This window comes from Macrotis lagotis, chromosome 1 (assembly GCF_037893015.1).
Source record: "Macrotis lagotis isolate mMagLag1 chromosome 1, bilby.v1.9.chrom.fasta, whole genome shotgun sequence".
In the NCBI taxonomy this organism is placed as follows: Eukaryota; Metazoa; Chordata; class Mammalia; order Peramelemorphia; family Peramelidae; genus Macrotis; species Macrotis lagotis.
Genome location: NC_133658.1, coordinates 696,340,103 through 696,357,172, shown reverse-complemented (window position 1 = coordinate 696,357,172; position 17,070 = coordinate 696,340,103). Strand labels below are relative to the sequence as shown.

Genomic DNA, 17,070 nt, shown 5'->3' with positions numbered 1-17,070 from the left:
CTAACTGAAAGACTTCTTGAGAATAAATCATAGCACTGGCAGTTCTGTTGGAGACAACAAACATTGATTTTGTCGTTAACATATGTGAGCCATCATTCTTCCATTCAACGGATTATAAATCGTAATTGTCAATAAATGTCCTCTAATTTCAGATTATGTGCTTCAGAATAATGCTCTGAAGGATCATCTTTTTGATCAATTATCGATCACAGTTTGGGAGACCATGAGCAAAGATTAAATGCAGTCTCTTGCTATCCGTAGGTAAGTAACTTCTAGCCATGTGAAGCTTCAAACTATTTTCATGTCTTAAACCAAGTTTTTACAACAGCATGTCAGAATTGTGACACTTGGTGTTATTTTAACAGCAAAAATAATTCCTTTAAAATGCATTGAAAGGCAACTAGAGTTCACTCAGAGACTCTGATTATGTTTAATAGCTTTGTGCTGTCAGATAATGAGTCATGAGCTCCCTGTACAGCTTTCGCCTTTGTGTTTACACCTCCTTGTGGCTGAGAAAGAAATGGAAGGAGCTCTATGGTTGACAAGTATGACTCCTACATTTTAAGCAGCGTAGAGGCAAAAAAAAAGATGGCATAAAAATAAGGAGTTTGAATAACTCCTTTGGGAATTTAAAAAATAGTGGTTATGTATGTCACCTTAGAGATGCAGCTATAGTATTGTAGCCATTGGTAGTATGTATAGGAATTTGACAGCTAAAAGAAACTTGGTTTTATTTCTATCTGAAAATGCAATATCAAAAAGAAGTACGTGTGGTTTTTTTTATCTTTTATCTCTACTGTTTATTAACATAGGGAGTAAGAGACAATGTGGTAAAATGGTAAGAGAGTTGAATCTAGAAACAGAAAAATTGGGTTCAAATATTGGTTCTTCCATTTCCTTTCTGTGCACCCTTCTGGATTTCAGTTTCCTCATTTTTAAAATGAGGGCATTAGGTTAATTAGATGTCAAACTCAAATAGAAACATTAAGCCATACATAAGAAGTCCTTTGAACTGTAAATTGACTTAGAAAACTATAGATTAACATATTATTATATTTGATTGTATTTTTATTATCTTGTTAAATATTTCCTGACTATATTTTACTATGGTTCAGGCAACACTCTTTTCATTGACTCCAGACAATGAATTGGACTAGATGATATCTAAAATCATTTCCAGCTCCAAATCTAACTATTTATAAGATCTTTTTCCCTTTTTTAAAGAAAGAAGAAAACATCGTGCTAAAATGCCCCTTGATTTAATCTCAGTCTGCAACCATTCATTCAATTTCGGAGAAGTTGGAAATAGAAAATGAAAGCTTTTATCAGTCTTATTCAAGTGTCTTAGGAGTTGGATGTGAATCCATGCTCTGCTTCCTGGTGCCCATATGACCTTGGGGAAATCTCTTAAACTCTCTAAAATTTCTTCATCTGTAAAAGCAGGGATTTGGAGAAAATAATTCCTAAGGTCCCTTCCAACACTAAATTCTGTGATTTTGTTGTTTTTATGATCCTGTGATGGGATAATGTTAGTATTTCTGGGTCTCTTTATTGTGGTCAAAATCAGACTTAATATTCTCCTTAACTTCCCTCTTCTAGAATAATTCTTCAAGTCAGTCTTGTGTAGATTTTGGCAGCTGTTGTATTTTCTACATTTGGTTGTTCCCTTGATGAATGCTATTATCTTTAACTGGAAGGCTGTTTAGTTTCACCTGGTACAAAGTATTTGGAGTTCAATCTATGTAACAACCATCTCCAAATCAATATCAGCTTCTTCTAAGTCAGAGGGATATTTGGGATCCCAGCAGAAAGATGAAGGGGTGACCAAAGTTCAAGGAACATCACTGGGATCATTGGGAAGCATATTACTAGAGAAATATTAGCAACTGAGGCTCTAATTGCTTGTGATGGCTTGTCAGTGAGCAATGCTGGGGCTTCTTTGAATACCAAATAAAAAGTTTCATTGGAAAAATTAACAGCCATAACTATCACTTGCTTTTATGATAAAGACTATGTTTTAGTTAGAATTAAATTTTTTTGACAAAGTCTTATTTATATCTCTGCATGAAAATTAAATGCAAAGTCTATCATTTTGATGCTACATTGTTCTGTGTGATTCTAAGCAGCAGAGTCATAAATCGTCTGCCTCCTTTGACACATAAAAGGGTCTTTTCTATTGTTAAAAGAAGTTTAAAAGATGTGTAGAGAATTTAACCTAGAAATTTAACATTTTCAAGAAGGAAAGTAAAAACAAAGAATGGTAGCAATAAGCCTATACATAGTAGACATTTTAAATTAAGATCAGTTATTGTCATGCAGAATTCTTTATGAAATAAGGATAGGAATTCTTTTGACCTTTATGTGTACATTTAAATAGTCATGAACCATTTCTCCATTTATGACAAGAATTTGAAGGACTTAAAAAATAAAAATAAATGGATAATGCCTAATATTAATCACAAGAAGGTAATTTATAGCATATTAACTTTACAGTCAATAGGAGATACGTTAGACTTTCTCTGCCATTTATCTTAGATGGAAATATTATGTTTGTTATTCAGTAGAGTACTGAATTTTATCATCAAGCTGAAATGTTGGTTCTCCTTCAATTCCACAATTCTCTAGATAAAGTTGATCAGAAAGGAAAAGGTCATACAGGACAATTCTAAGGCATTACAACTGTATGGTCTTTGATGAGGCTATGTATATATTGTTTGTTCTTTGTTCTAGAAGACCAATACTTCAGGAAGGTAAAACCATGGCATGCACATGAACTGGATTTAAGTGAGGGAGGGCTGTGTAAAGTCACCAGCCTCACATTCTGCTGAGGAGTCATTGGAGTCCAGTGGTCAGATATGGATCAGAATGACTAGAAATGGCAATGGATTCAGTAGGAGCCCTTGGCCTTTTTTAACAGGTCTCAGTTTGACTGAGGCAAGATTCATTCAATGATTAAGGCTAGTTAAGAAAGCCAAAAGAAAAAATCAGTCTGGATGGGGAATACTTGCAGTATTTCTGATGAAAACAGAAACAATTGCTATTTATATTTACTCTGAACCAATCAGGGACTTTGACCAAGTAGGGCTTGACCTTGGTCCTAATGCTAGCCAATCAAGGAAAATCAGAGTGATTAGAATTTAAGGCATTTAAGAAAGTAATCTAGCCAGCAAACCACAAGCTATTTTACCAGGTTTCAGGGAAAAAACAAAAGAAGAATGTATGTATTGTACCTATATACATATATACACATATGCATATATGAGTACATATGTATACAACTATATATGAATGCATTAATATAAACATGAATGATAATGTATATATTATATTATGCTAAAATTAGTATAATATAAATTATATGTGATCTATTAAATAAATTAGTATTAATATTAGTATAATGCACATATAGATATATATTATATCTACACACAAATGCACATTTTTTAAAAAGGTACAATAGATGACATAATGCTTAACTATTAAGAGATTTCCTTCATCACATCTCCACTGGTAAGGTAGTGATAACAAGACCAATATAAAGCAGAGGAGCTAACCAAATGACTACCTGGGATGATCTAAGTGAATTGCTAGGACTACAAGACCAGGGTATTGAGATGCCTTCCTCTGGTAATCCTAGTGAGTAGTTAGTGGATGTTCACTAAAGAAAATCTGGTAGCAGCTCTTCACAACTGTAAACAATGAAGCATGAATCAAAACATTAAAGCAAATGTTGAATGAAAGGCACATTACATTCATGACACCAAGGCAACGCAGTGTCCTGAATGGCAGACACCATTTTACAGAACTGTCCAATAACAGTCAGTGCTGATGGGGTTCCTACTGTATGCAGAGTGAGGAAACAAGAATGGAAATAGAAAACAATCCCTGAATCTTGCAAGTAATGGTGAAAGCAACTTTGGATGTGATAACTACCTATTTTAAAAGTTATGTACTTCTGAAAGAGCTATAAAATAATTTCATAAAAGCAAAAAATCAACTCATTACAAAAAGAAAATCATGGTCTTTTAATCTCCATATAATTAGAATTTGTTCATTTAGCCTTAGGGGGGATTCATTAATGTGGGCAGGTATCTGATTTGCATTTCTATTTTCTATTTTAATTTCTCATTGTAGCCATTATCTACTCATTGACCATTATACATTTTTATTATCATCATCATTACCCCTTTTGTTATCACCAGCTAAAATAATTGCAACAATGTTTGCCTTTCTCTGGATTTTCTCCCATTATTTGCATGTCACTAAGCAAGCATACTTAAAATTAATAAGACAAAATATGACCTAACACTAGTCGATAATTGAGATCATTGTGGTAGAAAATCTTCATCACAAGTTTGCCCGGGGGCAGGATCAAATTTGATGACAACTGAGCCAGTGAGTGACTAAATCTAAAGAAATGACTCCTTCAGGTACCAGTCATCATACATTTATTAAACACCTACTATGTGCCAGATACTATACCAGGCACTAGGGATGCAAAAAAAAAGGCAATGAAGCCCTTTACCTCAATAAGTTTACAATCTATTGGAGGAGAGAGGCTGCAAACAAATACTGAAAAAACAAACTATGTAGAGAATAAATAGGAAATAATTAACAAAGAGAAAGTGCCCAAATTTAAGAGAGGTTGGAGAAGACACCCACTAAAAGATGGGATTTTCATTGGGACTTAAAGAAAGCCATAGAGGTTAATAGTAGGGGCATTTATCAAAGTCCTAATGGGATTATAAAGACAAAAAATGGACAGAAAAGAAACAATCCCTACCCTCAAAGAATTAATAATCCATTGGAGTGAAGAAGAAGCTACACATTAAGTAAATCCAAAATGTGAGGAAAGGAAGAAGGTTTCATCTAGGAATGTGGGATGATCAACCTATGCAAAATACAGAGATGGGACATCAGGCAAAAGGAACAACTGGACTGTTTTATTGAACTACAAATTGATTGATTTGATTGAACTACAAATAGTAGAGGGAGTAATATGTAATAATTCTAGCCAGGTAGGTTGGATTTCCTTCAGACAAATGAGTTTATATGTTTTCCTAGAGATGTCAGGAAACAACTGACACTAAGTCACATTGAAAGATTTGTGCTTTTTGGTATATACCTTCAACAACTATGTGGAAAATGAATTAGAATGAAGAGTAACTAGAAAGAGATCAATTAGGATAAGACTGAAAACAATAGTCTTCTTATAAATCTCCCATATATCTTATAAATCTTCCCAGATCCGAGCTTTTAGACCTTCACCATAAAGAAAATGGGAAATTGTGTGGAGTTTTTAGTGACAAGTTGACTGGTCTTCTAATTTCCAAGGAGGGAAAAGAAATTCTAACACTATACCTCCCTTCCAACTCCTCAGTTTCTCTAGTTTTTAAACTACATGTATTAGGAATTCGTAGACATTATCCAAATTCAAGGATATTTGTGAGTATAATAATTTCTTCAGAACAAAGACCATAAAGTGTTATCATGGTTGGTGAAAAAAATGATTTATTTTTAATGCCAATTGTTTGGAGGTGAAGCTTTTGTGAACTTACATAATAATCCTTCAGTGTAATGGCAATAGAAATTTTCCATTGGTGAAATTCTATGAAATTTAGAAAATTCAGGTATGAAATTACAGGCTTTATCTCTAAGAGTTGAGTTAAAGCCAAATATCTGGTGCATTTTATAAGGTCTCTAATTTTCTAAACTTGGTTTTAGAATTTCCCAGATAATCAGAATTATATTTAGTCCTCTGAGTAAGTATATGCCTAGGTTTTATACATAAATACAATTGAAAAGTGATTAAAGTTTTCATCATGCCAAATGAAGCTTTTAAAACTGTAGTTTCCCTTTGAATGTGGTCCCAGAGAACCCTGACATGAAAGGAAACATTAAATAAGAGACTAAAAATAGCTGAAAATAAAAGCTTAGATCAAAGTAGAACTCTGATTGAGATGCCAAATGAAAGGAGAAACAAAACAAACCCTTCTCTATAGTTCCTCATTCCTCGTTTGATTTCAGTATAGATAAACAGTATCAAAGAAGCAGGCATTGACTCCTTGAATTATCATCTACTTTTTGAATTATATATTGGATTGAGTTACCCCTACTTTTACTAAGTAGTAGAATTTTTCTTTAGTACTGAACTGTATTTCATACACTCATACTTAACTGGTTAAGAGAGGTTGAGACAATCTAACAATCTAACCCATACATGAGCAGGAATTCTTTTCATATTCTGTCCCCAAAACCAGATTAAACCTCTAGTGACAGAGAATCCACAACCTGTTATGGTTGATTTATTCTACTTTTTTCCCAGTTCTTCTTGACAGGAATTATCTTCCTAATCTCTAGCCTAAATCTACTTCTCTACAACTTCCATCCTGTGCTCCTGCTTTTGTCTTCTGGAGTCAGAAATGTTGAGCCTATTCCATTTTGTACATCTCTAGAATTTCCCCGATCTTACAGTCTAGTTACCTTGTGAAAACGGAAATTTATATTTGCCTGACATATCCTTAATAAAAATATCTGACTCTTAGGAATCATACATTTCTTTTCTAAGCACTCACAAAATATTCCTTCCATGCATTCTAGAATTTTGCCAGGAATCTAAATCAAGCTCCCCTGCCATTTTAGAAATTGGCACACCACTTTCACATTTTTAATCCTGTAGCAACTCTCTCATTTTTCCTAATTATTCGATGATCATAGATAATTATGTGATCATCAACCAACTGGATGCTTTTTTCTTTTATCATAATTATCATTATTAAAAAGAATTTCTTAAGTCCTTATACATCAGGCATTATAGCAAATTCTGGGAATACAAGGAAAGGCAAAAAGCATGGTCCCTTTTTTCAAGGAGCTCACAATCTTATGGAGTAGATAATATGTAAACAACTATGCACATACAAGATCTGTGCTATTTAATTAGAAGGCGATATCAGAAGTAAGACACAGAGGACAGTGAGAGAGTGATGAAGGGTGTGGGGAGGACCTCCTCCAGGTGATAAAGTTTGAGTTGGGTCTTAAAGGAAGGCAGGGAAATCAGGAAGCAGTAATGAGGACAGACAACATAGTAGGCATGAGGGTGAACCAACAGAAAGGGACTGGAGCTGGGAAATAGAATGTTGTATGTAAGAAAAAATGAGAAGTCGGTATCACTGAATCACAGAATATGCAAATGAAAAGTAAGAAGGGGCCAGGTTATTAAAGACTTTAAATGCTAAACTGAGGATTTTGTATTTGACTCTAGAGGTAATAAGGAGCCATTTTATTGAACAAAAGAATAACATGGTCAGACCTCTGCATGAGAAAGATCACTCTGATAGCTGAATAGAAAGTAGATACTGAAGGTAGGAAAGCCAACTAGCAGGCTGTTTCTATTCAGGTGTGAAATACTAAGGGTCTTTTACAGAGAGGAGATCCCTCTGAAGGTCTCCAGAAGAGTATGTGTGTGTGTGTGTATATATATATACACACACACACATATATATATATATATATATATATACACATATATATAAATATATATATATTATATATATATATAATTTAATAAGATTTGGTAACAGTTTGGATATGTGAGTAAAGAATTGAGAATGACAGCTAAGTTGTTGTGAGTCTAGGTGGTTGGGAAGATGGTGATATACTCTACAGTAATAGAAATGTTTGGAAAAGAAGAAAGTTTGTAGGGAAAGATAGCAATTGTGTTCATTTTAGGGCACATTGGGTTTTTTAGATGTACATTTTGAGATGTTTATTAGTTAATTGGTAATGTGTGCCTGGGAGGCAAGAGAGAAGTTAGGAATAGATAAATAGGGCTGAGAATCATATGAATAGAGATGATAAGTGAATACTGAAAGATGATGAGATCTTTGTACAATGAAGTGAGGACTGACTACATAGACCCATGAAGATGATGATGACCCCCAGTGGTATATATCATAAGAATCAAACAAGTAGGAGGAGAACCAGGAAAGAGTTTGCTTAGGTCAGGCTTGTGACTGAAACATCAGGGGAGCTAGGTGCTGCCTAAGCTTCAAGTATCTTAGGTTTAAATTCCTGTTTACTACTCATCTTTTATTCTGTATTGTTTATCTTCTTTGTTCAATGTTGTAACAAATGAAAAGGAAACCTCGGTTATCTATCTAAATATTGTTGACATAACCAAATTCTTCTAAACACTTTATATTTAAAATGACATGTTTTACATTCCATTCAAATACTTGGCATTGTGTTTGGGAAAGTACATGAGATCTATATATTTTTTGTTGAATTGCATATTCAGGTTTGAAAAGTATCTGGTCAGCAAGTGGTGTAATGTGTGGAGGTATGTTCAATGAGTAGCAGTTTAAACAGGCAAAATGGGCGATCTCTGGCTAACTAATGGTTTATATACCAAAAGCAAGTTGGCAAGCTGATTGTTCATAACTCATAAGAACATACTGGACAAAATGGTTAAAGTCTCAAGAGACTCCACAAAAGACTATTTAACTTACATTATAGCCAAATAATAGTGCCCATGGTGATAGAGTTTTCTGGGTCCTAGGTATTACAGGAGGGAGAAGGGAGAGATATTCTTCCCTCTTTCCAGGACTCAGAGCAGAAAAATTTTAAATTACATTTGAAGTGTGTCTTTAGTTGTTTCCCACATCCCTTTCTGTCTCAATTTCCAACCTTTTACTTTCCTTCCCCTCTTCAATGTCTCCCAGCCACCATTCCCTTCATATTGTTCAGAAAGCCAAATCACTTCAGGCTCCAAAATGTCTTACTTCTCCCTACCAATAAAAAGTCACTTTCCTATAATACACTGATCTCAGTTGCCAGGTAGGAGGAGAACAATCTGATTGAATTAATTCATAGTTATTGATAATGACAGGAACTAAAACCTTGATCCTTGAGTGGCATTTGAATTTTTAAAAAGAGAATATTTATGAATCCAAATGAATCTGGCACTGATAGATTCAACCAATTTGGCAAAATTCTTAGTCTATGAAAAGGAAGCCAAACATTTCAGACAGTGCAGAGGAAGTCATATTGGGACAGAAGGATAAGCTCTGCCTGGGGGAGCAGCTCTCCAAGGCTTTCCCTGCTTTTCACAGCTGCCTCTCTGCCTTGGCTTTTAAAACCTGCACATTCTCTAAACTTGAGCTTTATCCCAATGATTCCAGTGGCAGTGGTAGCAACGTTTGGTCAGGCATGATGGTAGAGGGTGCCAACAGAGCAGAATCCACCATGTGTACTCATGGGTCATTTTAAAATGGAGCATTGTCTAAACCCTTTTATCTCAAAACCCAAGTAGATTTTTATATAAATATTGAGTGTTGATGGTGAATCATGTTAATTAGGAAAAAAACCAATACTTTTTGCTGATATGCTGTAATCGATACTGTTTTATTATGATATTCATCTCTAATTAAGTTGGGCTCAGCAGGTTAGAAATAGATCACATAGCTGCTGAAATGGAATTTGAAGCACTCTTAGTTTCAGGCTTAAGATGGAGATAGAAATGAGTGGTTCAGCTTTGTGGGAGAGAAGGGTTTTCCACTGTTCTGTCGCCAACTGCTTGCTCCCTAGGGACGAGTTTCAGGAAAAGTTATCTCTGCCAATATCGCCTTGGCACCACAGGACTAGCACCATCAGAGAAGGAAGGAGACCTTAAAAATGTGAGGAAATGAAGAAGTGCATGCTGGTGGTGTTGGAGAAGTAAAACTGAAGTTTAGGGAACGGTTTCCGATTTTGATTGTTAAACTATAACACCCAGATGCCCAATTTCATCCTAGACCTTTTTAAAATAACATGGAGAGCCCTCTGTAAAGCAAATGGGGGAGGAGGGAGTCTAAAACATCTAAAGGCAAAGTGATATCATAGAAAGAACACTAAAATCAAGGTCATAGGAACTCAGTTTGAATCCCAGATCTACCATTTATTATCTGTATGAATGGACAAAAAGTCTCTTAACCTTCCTAATGCTCACTCTTCTCATTTGCAAAATGAGGAAATTGATGATTTCAAAGGTCTCTTCCAGTTCTAAATATATGCTCTATCTTATATAGGAGATTTTGGTTTGTTTGGTTTTTTTTTTTTTTTGATTTGGGGGTGGGGTGGGGAGGGGCAAAATTTGACCACTGGCCAATCTAACCATGGATATATAAATAAACTGCATTATAATGGATGTCTACTATACCCATCTATACATAATTATCTCCACTTTAGGAGAGCAATACTCAGATTCATAGCAGCTCTTAATGTCCTTGAGGCATACTATGTTCCCCAAAATCTCTTAACTTCAAAATTCTCACACAATTTATGTGACTTGTGGTCACACATCAGGAGATTCAGGAAGGAGATGACCTCTTCTCTCCTGACCTTAACACAAGTCAGATCTCAAGCTAAAAATAAAGACAGCTGACCCTCCATGGTCCTAGTCCTATATTACCAGAAGTCCCTTGCGATTCATCTAATTTGATGTAATATTTATTAAACTCCTACAAGGTGCTAGGTTCAATACCAAAAGCATCCAGCTGTGCACAGCAGATAAATTAAACCAACTGATAATTAAAGATGTATTTTCAGTATCCTCAACTGTAGGTAAGGATTGAGGTGTAAACACTAATGACACTCTTCTGGGGAGGTTTTCTGAGACTATCTCTTTATTATGCAGGGCTGTAACACACTTGTTATTTGTCCCTCACTTTAATGAGAACTGAATTCACTCAAAATATACTAAGAGAGAGTCTTTATTAAACATGATATTAAGCAAAAAGGTTAGGCTGTCTTTGGGAACTGCAGGCAATTACTGAAAAATGTAACTCCTAATGGGAGGAGAATAGGAAAAGACATTGGCAGAGTTCTGTCTTCCTGATCCATACCCTGAGTCTTGCCAGCTCAATAAGAGAGAGAGCTGTCATCATGTCCTGTGTGTCCTGAAATGTCCTTTTGCAAGTGTGAGATATGTACCACATTCCATACAGAGTCCATATATCACATACAGTCCAGGGGCTTGCCCTGGACCCTATATGGAGCAGAGAAGGAAAGAGTTAGGGGATCCTTTAGGAAAACTTACCTCCATTTCCAGGGATGCTCAGGATCCCATTTCGGAGAAAAGCCAGGGCTTCTAGGCCTGGCCCAGTATTCTCTCTTCCATCTGGAAGTGATAAAAAAAAAAGAGAAAGAAGCATGGCAGCAACCAGGCAGGGCAGAATATCTCTCCCTTCTATACCCTGGCAGACCCAGAGCTGGGACCCTCCTGTGCACATAGAAGAGATTAGAGTGCTGACTACCTTTCTGTGTTATCTCCCCAAATGGATCTCCTGGTGTAATGGGAGAGTGCAGAGCTTCTATAGATTTGCATTGATTTTATGTTCATATAGGCCTATTAGAGGGTTATTAAAGTTCCTTCACTGTTATGACTGTTTGTTTATTTTGGCTGAACTGCTCTTGGGAAAAGCATAGTATAAAAAATAAATGATGGAGTTGTTGGATTTATTTTGCTGGTGTTATTCTGAATTTCATCTCTGAAGTCTCAGTCCCAGGTATTAGTTTGAAAGTTTCTATCACATAACGTGATGCCCATTAAAGGAGGCATTAAGAGTTCACTTAAGGATACAGTCACATTTCTTTCATTTCACATGAAAAATTAAACATAAAAGTAACAATCATCAATAATACATTTCCCCTATGTGATTTTTTTTTATAGACTGGGAAACATATATGTGTTAAGCATTTGATTAAAGTAGAAAGCTCCCGGTTCTTTGGAGAACATTGGCAATTGTTAAAATGGCCAGAATCATAGTGAAAATGAGACCCCATTTATCACTGGGAGACAGAAAGACCCTCATTATGGGGGTGAGAGTTATTTTGATGCATGGAAAAGTTGAATGATGCATAGACCATAGCTGCAGATTTTCTAGCACAATCACTGTATGTAACTACTAAAAGAAGCATGCTGAGGAATGAGCAAATTCAGAAATAGCAAGGCATCTGAAAATGACAAAAAAAGGACCTTTGAAAAAAGCATTCTCCAGAATATCACATCCATAGCTATGAGAAATAATGGGTGCCTAAACATCTAGAATTGTCTTACTAGTTGCAGAAATACTTCATTCTTGAAGGTAAATCTATTATAATCTGAAGGCCATGTAGGTGGCACAGTAAATAGGCTGCCAGGTCTGGAATCAGAAAGACTCATCTTCCTGAGTTCAAATCTGGCCTCAGACACTAGCTATGTGACCCTGAGCAAGTCACTTAACTCTTTGCCTCAATATCCTCAATTGTAAAATGAGATGGAGAAGGAAATGGCAGTCTACTTCCAGTTTCTTTGCCACAAAAACCCCAAATGGGGGTCACAAAAAGTCAGACAAAGAGTCTTCTAGTATTCGGTAAATTTCTCCTTATAAAATTATCAAGCCAACTATAGATTTTTGAAATGGGATTCTTGTTTTCTTTTTCTCCTTTCTTCCCCTTGCTGTCATTTTCACTGCCTATATTCAAAGTCTAGTTATATCAGACTGCTTAACAAATATGTGGTGATGGGGAATCAGTGCAGCATAGTGGATAGAGAGCTAGTCTTGGATTATGGAAGACTGAGCTGAATCCTGTCTTTGGAACATACTGGTAATCTCTCTATGAGCAAGTCACTAAACTCAGGGGCCCCAAGAAGGTAAGAATGTTATAGATGAATAGAAAATCTGCATCAATGGAGAATTTCCATACTGGGAGTACCCACACTGATGAAATCACAAGTAATTCCCCTCAACCTCAGCCCCAAAGTGATGGCTATAAGAGAAGCTATAAGAGATGCATAAAAAGAACCTTTGGTTTGCTGAAAAGGAAAAATAGCTACTGGGCTTTGTTTTCTATGTTAAAGGATGATAGATGTTCTCTAAAAATATACACAGGAAATTTGAGCCATAGCATAATTGATTCTATGATGTAGAAAGGTGCTCTATGAGAACCTGTAATATAACACAGAGTTTGCCATCTGCCTTCTTGACCCTTGTATAGTAGGATCAGAGGATGATAGCTCTAGAGTTGAAAGAAGCTCTAGAGTGGTCATCAAATCTAGTCTCCTCATTTTATAAATGAAGAAACAGACCTAGAGAGTTTGAGTGACTTACTCAAAGTCATACAGCTATTAAGTCTACTTAGGGTCAACCACGGAAATTAGGGGCTAATATTGCTAATAATAAGTGGCATTTAGAGAAATATGTTTCATTGGCATGAGAACATGTGCTTTCATTGACATGAGAAATCATAGAAGCACACTGGGCCTGGAATCAAGAAGACGAGTTCAAATCCAACCAAAGATACTCATTATCTGTGTGAACCTGGATAAGTCACTTAACCCTGCTTGCCTCAGTTTTCTCATCTGTAAAACAAGTTGAAAAAAAGAAATAGTAAACCACTCTAGTATCTCTGCCAAAAAAAACTCCTCTGAGAGAAAAAAAATTGCAAAATTAAATTACAACACAAGAAAATCTAAAATAGTAGGAAGCATTACAATGTGGATCAACATCCACTTTGTTATCAACTACTCTATTATCTCTGCCAAGAAAACCCCAAAAGGGGTCACAAAATGTCAGACATGACTGAAATGACTGAACAGTAACAGCATGTACATTATTTCCTTTCCAACAACCCTGTAAGGAGATAGGGATAGGTACATACATAGATACAGAGATATAAACATATGTGTTTATACTTATAATAAATATATGCATATACATGTGTATTCCATATAGGTGTGTGTATTTATCAGAAAAGAAAATTAAGTCTAGAAACATAAAGTCATTTCTTGACTCTGGGGCCAGCAGTCCACGTCTTTTGCTTCTAAAAACCTTTCCCTTTGGGAAAAACTTTGCAAAATTAAATCACAGAACAAAAAAAAAAGTCTAAAATAGTAGGTAACATTGTAAATTCATTATCTTTCCATGAAAGTGTTGTCTGTTATCAGCATCCTCTTTGTTATCAAGAAAACAAACTCTCATTTTGAATTTCTGTAGCTGGTTTTCCTTCTGGAATAAAAGATAGATTTTTAAATTATGATGCTGTGTTGATACAAAGCACTTTTCCCCTTAGAAAACTGTCATTCCTGCCATTATCAGATCATTGTGAGTCTCATTCTGTGTGGAAACAGTGTACATGAAAAAACAGATTTATCAAAGGTAAGAATAAAATCACAGGTAGCTTAGGAGCCCTTATGAAGGATGCATTTTTGATTCAATAGAATCATTGTCCTTTCTTTTCTACCTTTTCATCCATCGTCCCCATATTTACTGGTGACACTCTTGCTCAAAGCCTTTTTCCATTTATCATTTGCACACTTTGTGTGGGGACTGATGCTTAAAATTGGCTGAGCTAGGGTTACCTGGGGCGATGGACCACCACTTCACAGATCTCTAACCAACCAGGAAAAGAAAAACATTTGCTGTGTCATAAGCATCCTAATGTCCCTTTGTTCAGACAAGCACAAGTCTTTCCTAAGCAGGAGAAGTTAACTGTCTGCAGTTAGAGATAAGAAATTGATTTCTCCCCCTACCCTCCTCCAACATCTGTATGAGGTACAGATTCTTGGGCTCTCCTGGTACATCCAGTCCAAACACTGTGGTGAGATCTCTAATGGATCTAAGATTTGTTTCAAAGCCAAGTTCAGAATTGGATGATGCACAGTAAGGGTCAAAAATCCAAAATCAAGGTCACAAAACAGAGAGAGATTTATTAAAGCAGAAGAAGGAAGAAATTGAGCCTGGACCAAAGAAGGTAAAAAATTGAAGTCAACATACCAGAACAAAAAGACAGATTGATATTGATTCAGTGGAAGCTCACAGTCTCCTGCCTCCTATTAATAGGAACACTGACCTGAAGATCTATACCTGACTGTTGGACATCAGATTGTAGTGGTCACCAAAAGTTAGGTCAGGATTACAAGATGCCTCTTTAGTCATAAGAGAACCTTCTTTGAGACTTTATTCAAGGATGACATCAATTCATAGTCTCATAGTATTAAGGAGACCTTAGGTTATCTAGTTCAGTCCCCTTATTTTACAGATGAGGAAACTGAGTCCCAGAGAGATAATAATAATTATATACAATGATATAATGATAATTATAATTAATAATAACTAACATTTTTATAGCTCCTACTATGGGTCAGGCATTATATTTTTGATTCTCACCAACAACTCTGGGAGGGAGTTTTATAGATGAGCCCCATTTTCAAAATGGGGGAACTGAGGCAGACAAGGATTAAATGTCTTGCCACATGTCACATAGCTAATAAGTGTTTTGAGACATGCCAAAGGTCACAAAATAAATAGCAGAAACATGATTTGAATTTGTTTCTCCCTGATCTAGAACCTTTCCCACTACCCTGCATTAGACTTCACTGTAGACTGAATATTTATTCTCCCCATCTCTAAAAGAAAGGCGTCAGACTCACATAGAAAAGAGGTGACAAATCTAGAAATATATCAGCAGCATGCAGACAATTTTTAAATGTAATATTATCTACCTTTTTGGTGTGTGTTTGGGCCCCATTTAGGATGTTGCCTCACCCCCCACATGCATACTCTCCAGGCCACATACTTGACATCTCTCTTCTACAATGCCTTACTGACATTCAAAGTTCTAAAGAAAGCTATTTTTGCAAAGTTGTTCCATTTAAGTTCTATAAAACTCATATGTAGGGATGAAAAATCTAATTGTATAGTATTTTCTTTCACGGGTATACATATATATATATATATATATATATGTATAATCAAGGGTTGAGATTCCTGTTTTTTACTTTACCTGTGTGTCTCCTATATTTATAGCTTCTTTTGTAGTTCACAATAGGAGACATAGTTGGTGAAAAGAAAAAGTTTCAATTCTTGCTTTAAAAAAAATTAACCCTTCTTATTAAAAAAAAGTATCTTAAAAGTGCCAAAGTTGAGATTTTTTTGAGAAAGTTCAACCTGATAAAATTTCATGAAGCTAGACTTGTGATCCTAGCTATCAATGAATCCATTCACCTCTTAGTCTCTATATCCCCAGCTGTAAAATAGAGATAATATTAATAATATATATTTTATATAGAAATATATCCATATATGTATATACATATTTATATGTATAAATAATATATGTATAAGTAATATGCTATAATTCCAATGAAGCACTTATATGCTTATGAGCAATGTATTTTTCTAAGCACTGAGAAAACAATAGAAAATACAGACCCTGCTATCAAAAGATTCCCATTCCATTGAGGTAGACAACACATATGAATGGTTTTAGCTATAAGTCAGGTGAAAAAACTCATGCTTCTTAAAGAGCACAAACTAATCTATCAATCTTTCTCACAGCTATTTTGAGTCTTAAATGAGTTAATGCAAGTTAATGAGAGGAGTATGATAGAGACAACTTGTTGATTCCATGGGTACAGTGTCAGGCTTGGATTCAGAAAGACCTGCCTAAATTCAAATCTGGCTTCAGACACTAATGGTGTAATCCTGGGCAAGTCATTTAATCTCTGTCTGCCTCAGTTTCCTCATCTATAAAATGGAAATATTTATAGCAACTATCTCCCAGAGTAGTTGTGAGGATAAAATGAGAGTATTTGGAGAGTAATTTTAAAACTTAAAGTATTATATAATTGATAGAACTCAATAATATTACTATTATTAATAGTAATAGTAATTACTAATAGTATTACTAATAGTAATAGTAATATTAGAAAAAATTGTACTTCAGTCTGTGTTCAGATTTCAATGGCTCTGACCCCGGGGTGAGTTGCTTTCTTTTATCATAAGTCATCCAGAGAAGTTGCTTCAATATTTTTCCTTCACAAAGGGCAACCAAGTGGTATGGTAGAGACAACACCCTATCTTGAGTCAGGAAGACTTGAATTTGAATCCCATATCAGACAACTCTTAGATGTGTGGTCCTGGGCAAGTCATTTAACTTCTTAGTCACTCAGTTTCTTTATCTCTAAAACAAGGGTGTTAGACTCAATGGCTTTTAAAGTCCCTTCCACTCTGAAATCTGTGATTCTAGGAACTTTAATAACTTTAAAGTAGC

At 35.4% G+C, this 17,070-nt stretch overlaps 1 protein-coding gene across 2 annotated transcripts in view; it reads left to right on the top strand.

The window, feature by feature from the left end:
* Positions 1–17,070, top strand: part of B3GALT1 (beta-1,3-galactosyltransferase 1) — an 802,587-nt gene that overhangs the window by 627,425 nt on the left and 158,092 nt on the right. For both annotated transcript variants that reach the window (XM_074215786.1, XM_074215787.1), the window contains one exon: positions 153–261. The gene's annotated coding sequence lies outside the window, so the exon portion shown is untranslated. The remainder of the gene's footprint in view (positions 1–152; positions 262–17,070) is intronic.